Source organism: Mesoplodon mirus, assembly GCF_964341445.2.
Source record: "Mesoplodon mirus genome assembly, chromosome: 2".
NCBI lineage: Eukaryota > Metazoa > Chordata > Mammalia > Artiodactyla > Ziphiidae > Mesoplodon > Mesoplodon mirus.
In genome coordinates, this window is record NC_138977.1 from 82,885,137 (window position 1) to 82,901,549 (window position 16,413).

General features: G+C 38.3%; 1 protein-coding gene across 18 annotated transcripts in view; it reads right to left on the bottom strand.

The window, feature by feature from the left end:
* Positions 1-16,413, bottom strand: part of APBB2 (amyloid beta precursor protein binding family B member 2) — a 389,233-nt gene that overhangs the window by 264,234 nt on the left and 108,586 nt on the right. For 15 of the 18 annotated variants that reach the window (XM_082637315.1, XM_082637301.1, XM_082637312.1 and 12 more), the window contains one exon: positions 14,195-14,300. The gene's annotated coding sequence lies outside the window, so the exon portion shown is untranslated. Of the gene's footprint in view, positions 1-4,342; positions 4,444-13,186; positions 13,293-14,194; positions 14,301-16,413 lie in introns of all 18 variants that reach the window. The other 3 variants (XM_082637302.1, XM_082637303.1, XM_082637317.1) reach the window with 3 other exon arrangements.

Consider the following 16,413-nt stretch of genomic DNA (forward strand, 5'->3'; position numbering starts at 1 on the left):
GGAAGAAATAGAAAATATGAACAGACCAATCACAAGCACTGAAATTGAAACTGTGATAAAAAATCTTCCAACAAACAAAAGCCCAGGACCAGATGGCTTCACAGGCGAATTCTATCAAGCATTTAGAGAAGAGCTAACACCTATCCTTCTGAAACTCTTCCAAAATATAGCAGAGGGAGGAACACTCCCAAACTCATTCTTTGAGGCTACCATCACCCTGATACCAAAACCAGACAAAGGTGTCACAAAGAAAGAAAACTACAGGCCAATATCACTGATGAACATAGATGCAAAAATCCTCAACAAAATACTAGCAAACAGAATCCAACAGCACATTAAAAGGATCATACACCATGATCAAGTGGGGTTTATTCCAGGAATGCAAGGATTCTTCAATATACGCAAATCAATCAACGTGATACACCATATTAACAAATTGAAGGAGAAAAACCATATGATCATCTCAATAGATGCAGAGAAAGCTTTCGACAAAATTCAACACCGATTTATGATAAAAACCCTGCAGAAAGTAGGCATAGAGGGAACTTTCCTCAACATAATAAAGGCCATATATGACAAACCCACAGCCAGCATCGTCCTCAATGGTGAAAAACTGAAACCATTTCCACTAAGATCAGGAACTAGACAAGGTTGCCCACTTTCACCACTCTTATTCAACCTAGTTTTGGAAGTTTTAGCCACAGCAATCAGAGAAGAAAAGGAAATAAAAGGAATCCAAATTGGAAAAGAAGAAGTAAAGCTGTCACTGTTTGCAGATGACATGATACTATACATAGAGAATCCTAAAGATGCTACCAGAAAACTACTAGAGTTAATCAATGAATTTGGTAAAGTTGCAGGATACAAAATTAATGCACAGAAATCTCTGGCATTCCTATATACTGATGATGAAAAATCTGAAAGTGAAATCAAGGAAACACTCCCATTTACCATTGCAACAAAAAGAATAAAATATCTAGGAATAAACCTACCTAAGGAGACAAAAGACCTGTATGCAGAAAATTATAAGACACTGATGAAAGAAATTAAAGATGATACAAATAGATGGAGAGATGTACCATGTTCTTGGATTGGAAGAATCAACATTGTGAAAATGACTCTACTACCCAAAGCAATCTACAGGTTCAATGCAATCCCTATCAAATTACCACTGGCATTTTTCACAGAACTAGAACAAAAAATTTCACAATTTGTATGGAAACACAAAAGACCCCGAATAGCCAAAGCAATCTTGAGAACGAAAAATGGAGCTGGAGGAATCAGGCTCCCTGACTTCAGACTATACTACAAAGCTACAGTAATCAAGACAGTATGGTACTGGCACAAAAACAGAAAGATAGATCAATGGAACAGGATAGAAAGCCCAGAGTTAAACCCACGGGCATATGGTCACCTTATCTTTGATAAAGGAGGCAGGAATGTACAGTGGAGAAAGGACAGTCTCTTCAATAAGTGGTGCTGGGAAAACTGGATAGGGACATGTAAAAGTATGAGATTAGATCACTCCCTAACACCATACACAAAAATAAGCTCAAAATGGATTAAAGACCTAAATGTAAGGCCAGACACTATCAAACTCTTAGAGGAAAACATAGGCAGAACACTCTATGACATAAATCACAGCAAGATCCTTTTTGACCCACCTCCTAGAGAAATGGAAATAAAGACAAAAATAAACACATGGGACCTAATGAAACTTAAAAGCTTTTGCACAGCAAAGGAAACCATAAACAAGACCAAAAGACAGCCCTCAGAATGGGAGAAAATATTTGCAAATGAAGCAACTGACAAAGGATTAATCTCCAAAATTTATAAGCAGCTCATGCAGCTCAAGAACAAAAAAACAAACAACCCAATCCAAAAATGGGCAGAAGACCTAAATAGACATTTCTCCACTGAAGATATACAGACTGCCAACAAACACATGAAAGGATGCTCAACATCTTTACTCATTAGAGAAATGCAAATCAAAACTACAATGAGATATCATCTCACACCAGTCAGAATGGCCATCATCAAAAAATCTAGAAACAATAAATGCTGGAGAGGGTGTGGAAAAAAGGGAACACTCTTGCACTGCTGGTGGGAATGTGAATTGGTACAGCCGCTATGGAGAACGGTATGGAGGTTCCTTAAAAAACTACAAATAGAACTACCATATGACCCAGCAATCCCACTACTGGGCATATACCCTGAGAAAACCATAATTCAAAAAGAGACATGTACCAAAATGTTCATAGCAGCCCTATTTACAATAGCCTGGAGATGGAAACAACCTAAGTGTCCATCATCAGATGAATGGATAAAGAAGATGTGGCACATATATACAATGGAATATTACTCAGCCATAAAAAGAAATGAAATTGAGCTATTTGTAATGAGGTGGATAGACCTAGAGTCTGTCATACAGAGTGAAGTAAGTCAGAAAGAGAAAGACAAATACTGTATGCTAACACATATATATGGAATTTAAGAAAAAAAAAATGTCATGAAGAACATAGGGGTAAGACAGGAATAAAGACACAGACCTACTAGAGAATGGACTTGAGGATATGGGGAGGGGGAAGGGTAAGCTGTGACAAAGTGAAAGAGCGGCATGGACATATATACACTACCAAACGTGAGGTAGATAGCTAGTGGGAAGCAGCCGCATAGCACAGGAAGATCAGCTCGGTACTTTGTGACCACCTGGAGGGGTGGGATAGGGAGGGTGGGAGGGAGACGCAAAAGGGAGGGGATATGGAAACATATGTATATGTATAACTGATTAAATTTGTTATAAAGCAAAAAAATAAAATTAAATTAAAAAATTAAAAAAAAAAAAAAAACTAGCAATCAAGACAAGATTATCTCAAAAGATGCTAGATTCCCTCAACACTGCCCATCATCAGAACAGTCTTTAAATGCCCTTTCTCATAAGCTATGCCAGTCATTAGCTGTAATTAAAATTCTTGTTGAAATTGGCTTATATCTCTCTACATCTGAATCTTTTCAGGTACCGCTCATTTTCTCTTCTTCCTACTTATTATAAGAGATCAGACACTAGTCTGCTTCGAAATTTTACAGGTACTACATCCACATTTAAGGTAATTCATCAAAGTAGTCTGAATGCTGTAAAGATTATTTTTTTTAATGATACAGAACGTCACCAAATTCCCTTATTAGTAGGGTGGCCATTTAATTTATCATCCAAACCAGAACACTTGGTTCTGAAAGGGGGCATTATCAAAAATAGCAACAGGCACAGTCAGGACTGTCCCAGCAAACTGACACATATTGCCACCCTACTTATTAAAGAACCAAACACCATGCTTAAAAGCTGAAAGTCTCAAAAAAGTGAAATAAAGTTCATGGTGGGAAAGGGGGTAGAGTGGGTTCGTGTGTGAATAGAAAGTCAGAAGAGTCCAATCAGAAGGTCAAGAGAAAGCTGCATTCTCTCTCAGGCACCCAAACGCAATGGAATTTCCAGATTACATAAACACAGCTCCTCCCTGCCTTGGATATTAAAAGGGTTTGTACATATGAATCAAGTCTGTCATATGTCGTGTGCTCTCCTTATTCATTTATCGGTTTATTTTATGGCTACCCTCACACTCCTCCTCGATATTACCTTATCTCCCACACACCCCACAACCCACAAGCTTCCTTTCCCCTCTCTTCCTTATTTTATGTCTCATCACTGAACCAGTAAACCAGAATTACTAGGAACTTGCTACATACCAGGCACCGTGCTAAGTCCTCCTACATAAAATGGGGATCCCAAAACTGAATTAGATTCAGTCTTTGCCAGCTCATTGTTCAAATTTTTATTCACCACACTTTGTTTAAAACTCAATACAGGGGACTTCCCTGGTGGCGCAGTGGTTAAGGCTCCACGCCCTCAATGCAGGGGTCCTGTGTTCAATGCCTGGTCAGGGAACTAGACCCCACATGCCTGCCGCAACTAAGAGTTCGCATGCCACAACTAAGGAGCCAGCGAGCTGCAACTAAGGAGCCCGTGAGGCACAACTAAGACCCGGCGCAACCAAATAAATTAAAAAAAAAAACAAACTCAATACCATTTCACTCCAGCCTCCATTTCTGCATGTCCTAAGCAGCCCAACCAAGGAGTACGGTTGCCAAGTTTCCTAGTGAAGCCACCTCTCTATTTATTTGTAGATAATTTAGTACAGTATATACATTGATATAAAAGAATAATAAACTAAACAACTTTGATTAAGGCGTCAAAATTCCCACATCTTAAAAAAACTTTATAAAAGCTCTTCTGTTCTCCCAACCAAGACACCGCAGCTTTTGGAGGGGAACACTCTTTCTTGCATACCTTTTTCCTCCTTGAAGCTGGTGAAGGATTATGTCTTGCCCACCACTGAATTTCCAGCACCTTGCAGCGTGTCTAGCACAAAATAGACACTCAATAAATATCTGTTGAATAAATGAATGCATGACGGGCTCATGGTTAATGACTTTTTTTTTATGTCAACACCTCAAGATCTTTGCTCCATTGATCAACTCCTCTCAAAAGGCAGTCTCCCCACTCCCTCCCCCACTCCCCACCACAGTAACAGCTTTGGAGTCAGCCAAAAAACCCCAGATCAAATCCCAGCCACTTAATAGCAATGTTACCCTGGGCAAGTTTTCTAATCATTCTCTATGCCTTATTTTTCTTATCTATAAGATAGAGATAGCACTATCAAGTTTGCTAGGTTTTTGTGGTATTTGTGAGATTTGAAAATAATTTACATAAAGGGCCAGGCAGGAACCCACTAAATGTGTGTCAGATGAAAGAATAAATTGCCATTCTGTTCTGTGGCTCCATGTCAAAATGTAACCATCAAACTGTAATCTGCCAAAGCTGATCTTCATTTAACAACAGATATGCATCAGAAGTTGGAACACACAACTGGAGCCTGTCTGCTGTGGAACATCAAAGGGAGAGTTTAACATCTGCTTTTTTTTTTTTTTTTTGCATTTGCCTTTTATTTTTTTTTACATCTTTATTGTACTATAATTGCTTTACAATGGTGTGTTAGTTTCTGCTTTATAACAAAGTGAATCAGTTATACATATACATCTGTTCCCATATCTCTTCCCTCTTGCATCTCCCTCCCTCCCACCCTCCCTATCCCACCCCTCCAGGCGGTCACAAAGCACCGAGCTGATCTCCCTGTGCTATGAAGCTGCTTCCCACTATCTACCTTACGTTTGGTAGTGTATATATGTCCATGCCTCTCTTTCGCTTTGTCACAGTTTACCCTTCCCCCTCCCCATATCCTCAAGTCCATTCTCAAGTAGGTCTGTGTCTTTATTCCTGTCTTACCCCTAGGTTCTTCATGACATTTTTTTTCTTAAATTCCACATATATGTGTTAGCATATGGTATTTGTCTTTCTCTTTCTGACTTACTTCACTCTGTATGACAGACTCTAGGTCTATCCACCTCATTACAAATAGCTCAGTTTCATTTCTTTTTATGGCTGAGTAATATTCCATTGTATATATGTGCCACATCTTCTTTATCCATTCATCCGATGATGGACACTTAGGTTGTTTCCATCTCCGGGCTATTGTAAATAGAGCTGCAATGAACATTGTGGTACATGACTCTTTTTGAATTATGGTTTTTCTCAGGGTATATGCCCAGTAGTGGGATTGCTGGGTCATATGGTAGTTCTATTTGTAATTTTTTAAGGAACCTCCATACTGTTCTCCATAGTGGCTGTACCAATTCACATTCCCACCAGCAGTGCAAGAGTGTTCCCTTTTCTCCACACCCTCTCCAGCATTTATTGTTTCTAGATTTTTTGATGATGGCCATTCTGACTGGTGTGAGATGATATCTCATTGTAGTTTTGATTTGCATTTCTCTAATGATTAATGATGTTGAGCATTCTTTCATGTGTTTGTTGGCAGTTTGTATATCTTCTTTGGAGAAATGTCTATTTAGGTCTTCTGCCCATTTTTGGATTGGGTTGTTTGTTTTTTTGTTATTGAGCTGCACGAGCTGCTTATAAATTTTGGAGATTAATCCTTTGTCAGTTGCTTCATTGGCAAATATTTTCTCCCATTCTGAGGGTTGTCTTTTGGTCTTGTTTATGGTTTCCTTTGCTGTGCAAAAGCTTTTAAGTTTCATTAGGTCCCATGTGTTTATTTTTGTCTTTATTTCCATTTCTCTAGGAGGTGGGTCAAAAAGGATCTTGCTGTGATTTATGTCATAGAGTGTTCTGCATATATTTTCCTCTAAGAGTTTGATAGTTTCTGGCCTTACATTTAGGTCCTTAATGCATTTTGAGCTTATCTTTCTGTATGGTATTAGGGAGTGATCTAATCTCATACTTTTACATGTCCCTGTCCAGTTTTCCCAGCACCACTTATTGAAGGGGCTGTCCTTTCTCCACTGTACATTCCTGCCTCCTTTATCAAAGATAAGGTGACCATATGTGCATGGGTTGATTTCTGGGCTTTCTATCCTGTTCCATTGATCTATCTTTCTGTTTTTGTGCCAGTACCATACTGTTTTGATTACTGTAGCTTGGTAGTATAGTCTGAAGTCAGGAAGCCTGATTCCTCCAGCTCTGTTTTTCGTTCTCAAGATTGCTTTGGCTATTCGGGGCCTTTTTTGTTTCCATACAAATTGTGAAATTTTTTGTTCTAGTTCTGTGAAAAATGCTAGTGGTAGTTTGATAGGGATTGCATTGAATCTGTAGATTGCTTTGGGTAGTAGAGTCATTTTCACAATGTTGATTCTTCCAATCCAAGAACATGGTATTATCTCTCCATCTATTTGTATCATCTTTAATTTCTTTCATCAGTGTCTTATAATTTTCTGCATACAGGTTTTTTTTCTCCTTAGGTAGGTTTATTCCTAGATATTTTATTCTTTTTGTTGCAATGGGAAATGGGAGTGTTTTCTTGATTTCACTTTCAGATCTTTCATCATTAGTGTATAGGAATGCCAGAGATTTCTGTGCATTAATTTTGTATCCTGCTACTTTACCAAATTCGTTGATTAGCTCTAGTAGTTTTCTGGTAGCATCTTTAGGATTCTCTAGGTATAGTATCATGTCATCTGAAAACAGTGACAGCTTTACTTCTTCTTTTCCGATTTGGATTCCTTTCATTTCCTTTTCTTCTCTGATTGCTGTGGCTAAAACTTCCAAAACTATGTTGAATAAGAGTGGTGAGAGTGGGCAACCTTGTCTTGTTCCTGATCTTAGTGGAAATGGTTTCAGTTTTTCACCATTGAGGATGATGTTGGCTGTGGGTTTGTCATATATGGCCTTTATTATTGAAACTGTGATTAAAAATCTTCCAACAAACAAAAGCCCAGGACCAGATGGCTTCACAGGCAAATTCTATCAAACATTTAGAGAAGAGCTAACACCTATCCTTCTCAAACTCTTCCAAAATATAGCAGAGGGAGGAACACTCCCAAACTCATTCTTTGAGGCTACCATCACCCTGATACCAAAACCAGACAAAGGTGTCACAAAGAAAGAAAACTACAGGCCAATATCACTGATGAACATAGATGCAAAAATCCTCAACAAAATACAAGCATACAGAATCCAACAGCACATTAAAAGGATCATACACCATGATCAAGTGGGGTTTATTCCAGGAATGCAAGGATTCTTCAATATATGCAAATCAATCAACGTGATACACCATATTAACAAACTGAAGGAGAAAAACCATATGATCATCTCAATAGATGCAGAGAAAGCTTTCGACAAAATTCAACACCCATTTATGATAAAAACCCTGCAGAAAGTAGGCATAGAGGGAAGTTTCCTCAACATAATAAAGGCCATATATAACATCTGCTTTTAAATGCAGGAGAACAACAATTAGTCCACAAGTAAATGGGAAAGGTATACAATCCGATTTTATTTTCCCCACCAGGGTATCCATGTATTAAGGGATTACCAGCTTACAGCAGACTAAAGCTTTTTTGCAAGGGTCACGTAGTGGGGGAAGGTAACCCTGGAAATGGTTTTTAAATTCAGCATTTATTGATAGCTCCTGCTTTTCACCATCAAGAAGGTACAGGCCAAGTGTGCCCTTCCTTCAAAGTGCAAAACTAAGCAATCAAAAACTACAAGAATAAGGCTGAGGCTGAAGAGTATTTTTACCCAACTTGTTAGCAACCTAAGATATTAAACCTCAAAAGGGAATAACATCATGAATCTTTGTGCAAATTGAAATTTATGAAATGCATGCCTGTGATGGACGGGACACTTTGTTTCCACTGTAGAGCCACATTCTGAGACCCATTCTCCTGCTGTCAGGCCGAGCAGCAGCCGTGGAAATAAGCAGCTCCCTGTGCTTTATTTCTAGCACACCTGAACCTGCCATCAACTGCGGCCATGACAGCTATTTACGGGCCCTTACTTTCCCCTTTTCCTGTAACAGTGGCAGAGACAAGCTATGAAACTTCCCCAGGGTTTGTTTTCCTTCCTCACAGCTCTCTTGGAAGATGAAAGAAACCCCAGAGTTTCTCAAAGCCCAGAGGCAATGTTGATCTTGAGTAACATTTTCTATTTTCTTAAAAGACGTCGTTTCCTACTCTGCTCCAGCATACAGAACATGAAGCAAAGCCTAAACTACCTCCTTAGAGTACAGGAAAATAAATGCAGTAGTTACAAGAGAACGTGAACTCTGGTTTAAAAACAGCAAAGGGCTAGGGATGAACACGGGCTGTAATACTGAACCGTCAAATTCTGTCCTACGAGCTCACAGTTTTGGCCTCCTTTAAAGAGAATCTGAGCAAAAGTGGCTCCCATCTGAATACGGATATTTTCTCCCTAAATTCCCAGTGAACCAAGTACACGAACCTATTATAACAACCTGTTTTCTTATCCATCTTCATTTTACAGATGCTTTCTTGTCATGAGTCACAGAGTTCATAAACCAAGAAACTAGGGTGTAAACCTAGGCAGCCTGACCCCAACGGTCTCCCATAATATGCCCTGAACCAGAAAAGTACTTCTGTTTGTTGTCTAAATCTGAAAGCAGCCAGGACCAACAGGAGTAACTGTCAACACAAGGGCTCCACATATTTTCACAAACTGAGGTCCCTACCTGGATGAATGATGGTGTAGTATTTTTTATGGACTCAAAAGTATCATTTAAGACAGTTTTATACCTGCCATAGCATTGAAGCAGCAAGCACAGCTTTCCAGCCTCCAAAAGGGCTTACAAGAAGTGCATTTTAGTCTCAGCTTCAGTTTTGGACAGCAAGTCACAAGATAAAATGGCAATTAGGAATTTCCTGAAACTTTAGAGATCAATCTAGATATCAAACAACTAAATAGATAAATAAATAAACAAATATCAAACTAAAATCCAATTACCCCAATTTGAGTAACACTTAATATAACTTCAACAGAAGCTTCATATATATAATTTTAAAACACTGAATTTCAAGGGACAAAATATCTTAGAGATTATTCAACTTATCAATGCAAATTTTACTGAGCAAAGAGTTATGAAAGACAAAAAAAAAAGTGAATGAGACTAGATCCCAGGCCTCAAGACCTTACAGTCTATTAAACATTATGTAAATAACTATAACCCAATTCAAGTTAAAAACAATAAAAGATAAAATCAGAATATACTATCAGAGGGACTGAAGTAAGGTGTTAAGGTGTTTGACACACAGAAAGGATTACTTCTGATCATAGCACAGTGGTTAAAGCATAAACATGAGAATCATACAGACCTGAGTTCAAGTCTTGACCACTCCACTCCCTAGCTATGTGACGTTAGACAAGTTATTTAACCTCACTGAGCCTCAGTTTCAAAATCTTTATAATGGGGCAATAACACCTACCTCTCAGAACTGATATATAGGATTAAATAAGATGAAATATGTAAAACTCTTAATACAGTTCCCAGCACACTCCCCAGGTTAATTGCTAGCAGTGGCTTCCAGTCAGACCTATTATTTCTCCATCTCACATGCCTAGCTACTTCTCTTACCAATGCTCCTTAATTGCTCTGGTCCAATGCCCTGCTAGATCCTACTACCAACTCTTCTTTAAAGATGAAGAGATGGACTTTGAGAAAATGGGGAACATGCCCAATGTCATACAGACTCCTGATACCTCGGGAAATGACCGACCCTTCCTCAGCAGGCCCACAGCATTTGTGAATCCATCTTCCCTACAAGCTCACCAGAGTCAGATGGATACCTCATGGGCTTTAAAATTAGATGGATCAGAGTTAGAATCCTAACTCAAACCATTTCTAGCTGTGTGAATGCTGGCGAGTTACTTTCCCCCTAGTTTCAATAAGCCCTACCCTAAGAATTACTGTGACAATCTAGTGACTCACTACTATGACTTCCACACTTGTTCAGACAGCGGAGCCAGTCTAAGGGCAGAATATCAGAAATCTTGGTATATTTAACTGTACCACATGAACCAAGAATTATTCTACTAGGAGAAATTACAACTACATTATATACATACTGCTTCCCAAATATTATGTGTGTGTGTGTGTACACATATGTGTGTATAAATATATACACACGTTTTTTAAATCATTGTTCTAAGTTTATTGATTAAATGCTTTTTATTCATTAACTTTTTTTTTCTATTTGCTAATTTAACTTAACAAGTAGTAGCAGGTACCAAAAGTTCAGGAAAATAAAATGGAAAAAAACCCTTAAGGATTAGAAAATTCTATTCATGATTTATTTTGGAAGGGATGGGTCAATGAATATCATTACTGAACTGAATGTTAGTGGTCAAACACCTCATTTGAGAATATCCAGAATATCACATAGTACACACTGAATGTATGTTATTTGAATCTGAATTTGAAACTCAAATTAAGTTCCCTGAAAGCAAGAGCATATCTCATTCATCTTTGTATAATGAGCTCCTAACACAGTGCCTGGCACATGGTAGTTGTGCAAAAAATGGTGGCTTAATAAATGAACCTAAAATTGAGAAGGCATGAAAAGGTCTATAATACATTTTGCATCTCCAATTAATTTGGATTTCAATTTGCTCCAATAAATTATATTCCAAAGTCTATGAAACATTCCTTCTCTACCCATCACCTCATCTGAGATATTAAGAGCTTCTTGGGAGGGAGAAATACATAGGTAGAATCCTTCCTTAGGCACAGAAATATTGATGAAGACAGCTAAGCGGGAGAAAGATGTCTCCTGCACTCTTGTAATATAACAAAGGGACCAAAGAAGACTCAAGCTTTATACACAGTACCCGTCAAACAGTGACATTTACCATTTTGAACACATATTTAGTCCCACAAGCCTCCTGCTCAGAACATGTCTGGTTACAGTAAACACAGTAGAGATTGCAGAAGGTGAATCCTAGTCTATTCTCTGTTCACAGATGAAAAACCCACACCATATATTTCACATATTTATACTCCCATCTAACTGAAAGCCAGGATCACCTAAAATTAAACAAAAAGCTAAGATTCAACTGTTTCTCTTTCACTAAAAATATTGTAGACAAATATTTATTAGCATGGGAATTCATTATTTAAGTGGAAAAGAAAGGATACCAAATAATTTGTAGCATATACTACTCTGATAGTATTAACATAAAAATAAACATATATATGTATTAAATAGGATAATAGGATAATAAAATAGAAGCTATTTTCTGCTTCTTTTAAAATAATCCATGGCTAATTTTTCAAAAGTGCATCCACATTTTGTCAATATTATAGACTCAAGTTTCCAGAAACCTACTTCAAACAATTAAATAAAACACTTGAAACAAGGAAGTCTTTGAAAACATATTTGTGATTAAGAAAAAAATAAAAGTAGAGGACAAATGGGAGTTAAAAGGAAGCGTGGGGGCTTCCCTGGTGGCACAGTGGTTGAGAGTCCGCCTGCCGATGCAGGGGACACGGGTTCGTGCCCCGGTCCAGGAAAATCCCACACGCCGTGGAGCGGCTGGGCCCGTGAGCCGTGGCAGCTGAGCCTGTGCGTCCGGAGCCTGTGCTCCACAAAGGGAGAGGCCACAGCAGTGAGAGGCCCGTGTACCGCAAAAAAAAAAAAAGATAGTGTGATGGTTGTTTAGGGTTCTGAATTTTCCCTAAAATTGCACTAATCTCCCCCAAAATAAGTCACCAATTCATTTAAGTACCCCTTACAGTTTTCAAAGTACTGTCAGAAACATTCACCTGTGACTTTTGTAAGTTTCAGGAGGGACTTTCCTCCATCTCCCCCCACCCTGCCCTCTCCCTTAATGTTTACTTCCATATAACTAGTTCTTCAGGACTAGATTTATACAGAGCATACTTATGCATTATAACCACCTTCTTTTTAACTTAAAAGTCAACTGTGAACATCCTTCTGTGCATATAAGTTTTCACCTATGACATCAGTTTCAGTAAGCAGGGATCCTTCTGCCATAGTCCCTTTGGTAACACAGGGACTGTCTTTAGCTTATTGTGGCGATCAAAAGTCCTACTGATGCCTTGCTTCTACAAAATGGAAAAGTAACTTTTACAGCAATATCACAAAGGGAATATTCTGGTGTAATGGAAGGAAAATATTTCACCAGGGACTATATTAAATTTTAAAGAAATGCTAAATTATTTGAAAGGCACTTTAAGTGCTCACTTTCTGGGGCTAAGTTGTATTTCCAATCTAAACACCACTGCAAATATTGAGATCCTAATGGCCAGAGAATTAATCTTTTGCTCTTTTCGTTCTACTTCTGTGGACAGACTGGTGACTTCCAACATAATCCTCTTTCAAATATCCTTCCAGGATGGAATAAATATCCTTTATTTTAAGGTTAATATGTGAATACAAGGCTAAAAAATTCAACTAAATATATTGCCATCATTTTTTTTTTAATTCCACTGACAATAGTATTTCACTACTGCAAATATTTCACCGTAACAAAAAAAAATGTTTTTGGAGAAAATTTTCCAAGTCCTTGCTTTCATTGGATTTATATTTTAGCAGAGACTTGATGGCTCTCAGAAACTGTTTTCGTGGTATGTGTATACTCCGTGTGTGTATGTAATATTTTTTTCAGTACATCTTATTTAACTTCAAAACAGCTTCATAATTAAAGACCCTTACCTTATTAAAATTATTTCAAATAACACACAATTTAGTTATAAATAAATTCACACTACAAACAATATAACAATAAAATCTGATGTACTGTTTAATGCTTCTATGGAACTTCTAGAGTATAGTTTCTGTTCTGTCTTGTTTTGTTTTAGGAATGTTTCAACTATCTCATTTGTACTGTCAGAAATGTAGAGAAGCTGCAATACACAAAGAATACAAAGTTTAGAAAACTATCTAGTGATTTAATGAGCAAACAGTTCCTACTGTCAATGATATTGCTTCTGGAATACACCAGAAAGGAGGTGTGTGTGAATGCGTGTGCATGAGTACGTGCGTGTGTGTGTGGGTGTATGTGTGTTGTTTCGCTTACATTCGTATGGGCCACTCACATTTCCAAGTAGTATCTACAAAAAAGTAGATTGCATTATTTTTAGGGCCCATTTTACCTTTCTCTTCAAAAAGATCAGGGAAATAAACTGAACTTTATGGTGTCGAACAATTTTTTCTACGAGATAGTCAAGCCATTCACACAGGTTTCTCAATTAAACTATCTTAGAGTTTCTCGAAAAAGTTATAAAACAATAAAACTGACATGCATCAATTCTTCCAAAACCAAGCTACATGAGGGACTTATAGAACAAGTGATTCCACATTTTATTTTCCTTTCCAGACAAGAAAAGAACCAAATGGATTACATTCTTATTCTAAAAAATTCAGAACCAAAGAGCTTATCTAAAAGTCTAAAACTCCTGAAGCGCAAAAAACTGGACTCACTTTTCTGTCACACCATATTACACTGTCTTACCTTTAGAGTTTAATTCATCTACTGAACACCTGATAAAAGGTTTTATCACAACCTTGAGGACTCAGTTTATGAAATTCCAAAGAAATGGCACATTGCAGAAAGTCATCCTAATCTCTTGAAAGGTTTTTTTTTTTTAAAGGTCTCCTGAGTCCCTTTCCATATTTCAAGTCTGTAAGAACATATAAAACTTACAAAGCCAGGAAAGAAAGGAAGTAGAAAAGCCACAGACAAACTGTTAACTTTCTGAGAGAAATATAATAAAATTTTTAAAAAGCAAATTAGAAAATTACTTACTTTCCCCAGGTCTTTGGTACAAAGCTCAGAAGGCAATTTCCTTTTTCCCACAAAGTCTTGTTAATTAATAGCAATCACTCAATGAGGTCAGGCAGCCCGAATATATCTAGAAATTGTGTAGAGACAAAAAGTTAACATTCAAAGTCAGATTAGAAATTAAAAATCAAAACACCCCATTGTTATTCAGAGTCTCTGCATAATTAAAATACAGATTTCATTGGAATATCTAAATGATGAGCTATATTAGCTACTTTTCCTTCAGAACAATACTGACAAGACTTGCTAAATCTAGATGGTGTTTTGATCTGTCATCTTATTAAAGTTACTAAAGCTGGAATCAGCAAGGCTTGTTGGCAACCATTCACGATAAAAATGTCCTTCTCAGGGAGTTCTAAAAAGCAACTTAGGGAGGATGTGGACTTCTAATTATACTGTGACTTGGGAGGGAAGGTCTTCTGAAATCACACTTGCCTGTCCTACCTTCCAAAGATGAGCTCATCTCACAAACACAGAAGCAGTTGTAAATAGAAGTGAACAATAACAAAGAAATTCATCAACAACTTGTAAATGCCCTTCAGATGTATCCATTGAAGCACACTTCACTTTTGCAGGTGGGAATGAGAAGAGAGAGGCGTGTTAACTTTTTTTAAAAATAAATTTATTTATTTATTTATTTTGGCTGCACTGGGTCTCTGTTGTGCGCGGGCTTTCTCTAGAGTTGCAGTGAGCGGGGGCTACTCTTCGTTGCGGTGTGCAGGCTTCTCACTGTGGTGGCTTCTCTTGTTGTGGAGCACAGGCTCTAGGTGCACAGGCTTCAGTAACTGTGGCACGCAGGCTCAGTAGTTGTGGCCGAAGGGCTCTAGAGTACAGGCTCAGTAGTTGTGGCACACGGGCTTAGTTGCTCCGAGGCATGTGGGATCTTCCCCGACCAGGGCTTGAACCCATGTTCCCTACATTGGCAGGCAGATTCTTAACCACTGCGCCAACAGGGAAGTCCCAACTTTTTTCTAATAAAAGAGAAAATCTGAAAATTCTGCATGATGATAATCTCACTTAAAACATCAGTTACTTCGCCCAACAATCCTGTGAATGAATACATAGGTAATAAATCATTCATAAGATAAACGAGTTTAAGTAGGTGTAACAGATGCCACAGGTAAACCATAACCTAAAGTCTGTGCACCTGTCAGCCTCTCCCACACTGGGCCACACATTAGATGTAATTCTAAGAAGCGTGATAAACTCATTTAAAAGCCATAAGAGATTGAGAAATAGGTCCTTTAGGAGGAGGCAGGAAGCATTGCCATGGTAGGCAGTCAGAATCCCACAGACATCAATGTCATCACCTATTATTACTGTCATTGTTACTGTTACAGTTTAGAGTTACTATTACTGTTACACTGTTATTGTTACACTTACACAGTATGGACTCTCAAGCCAGATTCTTCTCTAAGTGTTTTTACATGCATTACCTCCATTTAGGATAGAGACAAGCAGAAATATCCCCTAGACATCACCCTGGTGCCACACAGTACACTCAGTTCTCCTATAACACTCGTGTTTGTTCCAAGGTTGATACAGTAGGGAGCAACTTGAGCGTAACTTGATTTTCACATTTGTTTAGGTATGATTTCACTGCAAGAAACATTAGGTAATAGCAGAAGATTGCACGGGGCGGAACCCAGCTGTCTAAGGATACACAAAAGGCACAAAATCCACGCCTCAAATACCTGCTGGCGATCTCAGTCCCCCAGACGTGTGCCGAGCCACAGCCCTCCACGCTGGGTGCCCCAACTTTCCTTCTGATTTCAGGTAACCCTCCTTCCACCACTTCACAGTGACTCACAAACTGCAACCTTTCCAGGGCCTCAGTCCACAGAAAACGTCACAACTTTCTCAAGGTAAAATGCCATATTTAGTGCACTTTTTATCTGTTTACTTCATGACCAACTAATATGTGTAAAACTGTGCTCCAATTTTTATTCAGTTCCCATCTTACTATTTTTTAATGTGTCACTGATAAAGGTTTGGTTTTTTTTTTTTTAGTTTAGTTTTGGCTGTGTTGGGTCTTCGTTGCTGTGCGTGGCTTTCTCTAGCTGTGGCGAGCGCGGGCTACTCTTTGTTGTGGTGTGCGGGCTTCTCATTGCAGTGGCTTCTCTTGTTGCAGAGCACGGGTTCTAGGTGCGCAGGCTTCAGTAGTTGTAGCACATGGGCTCAGT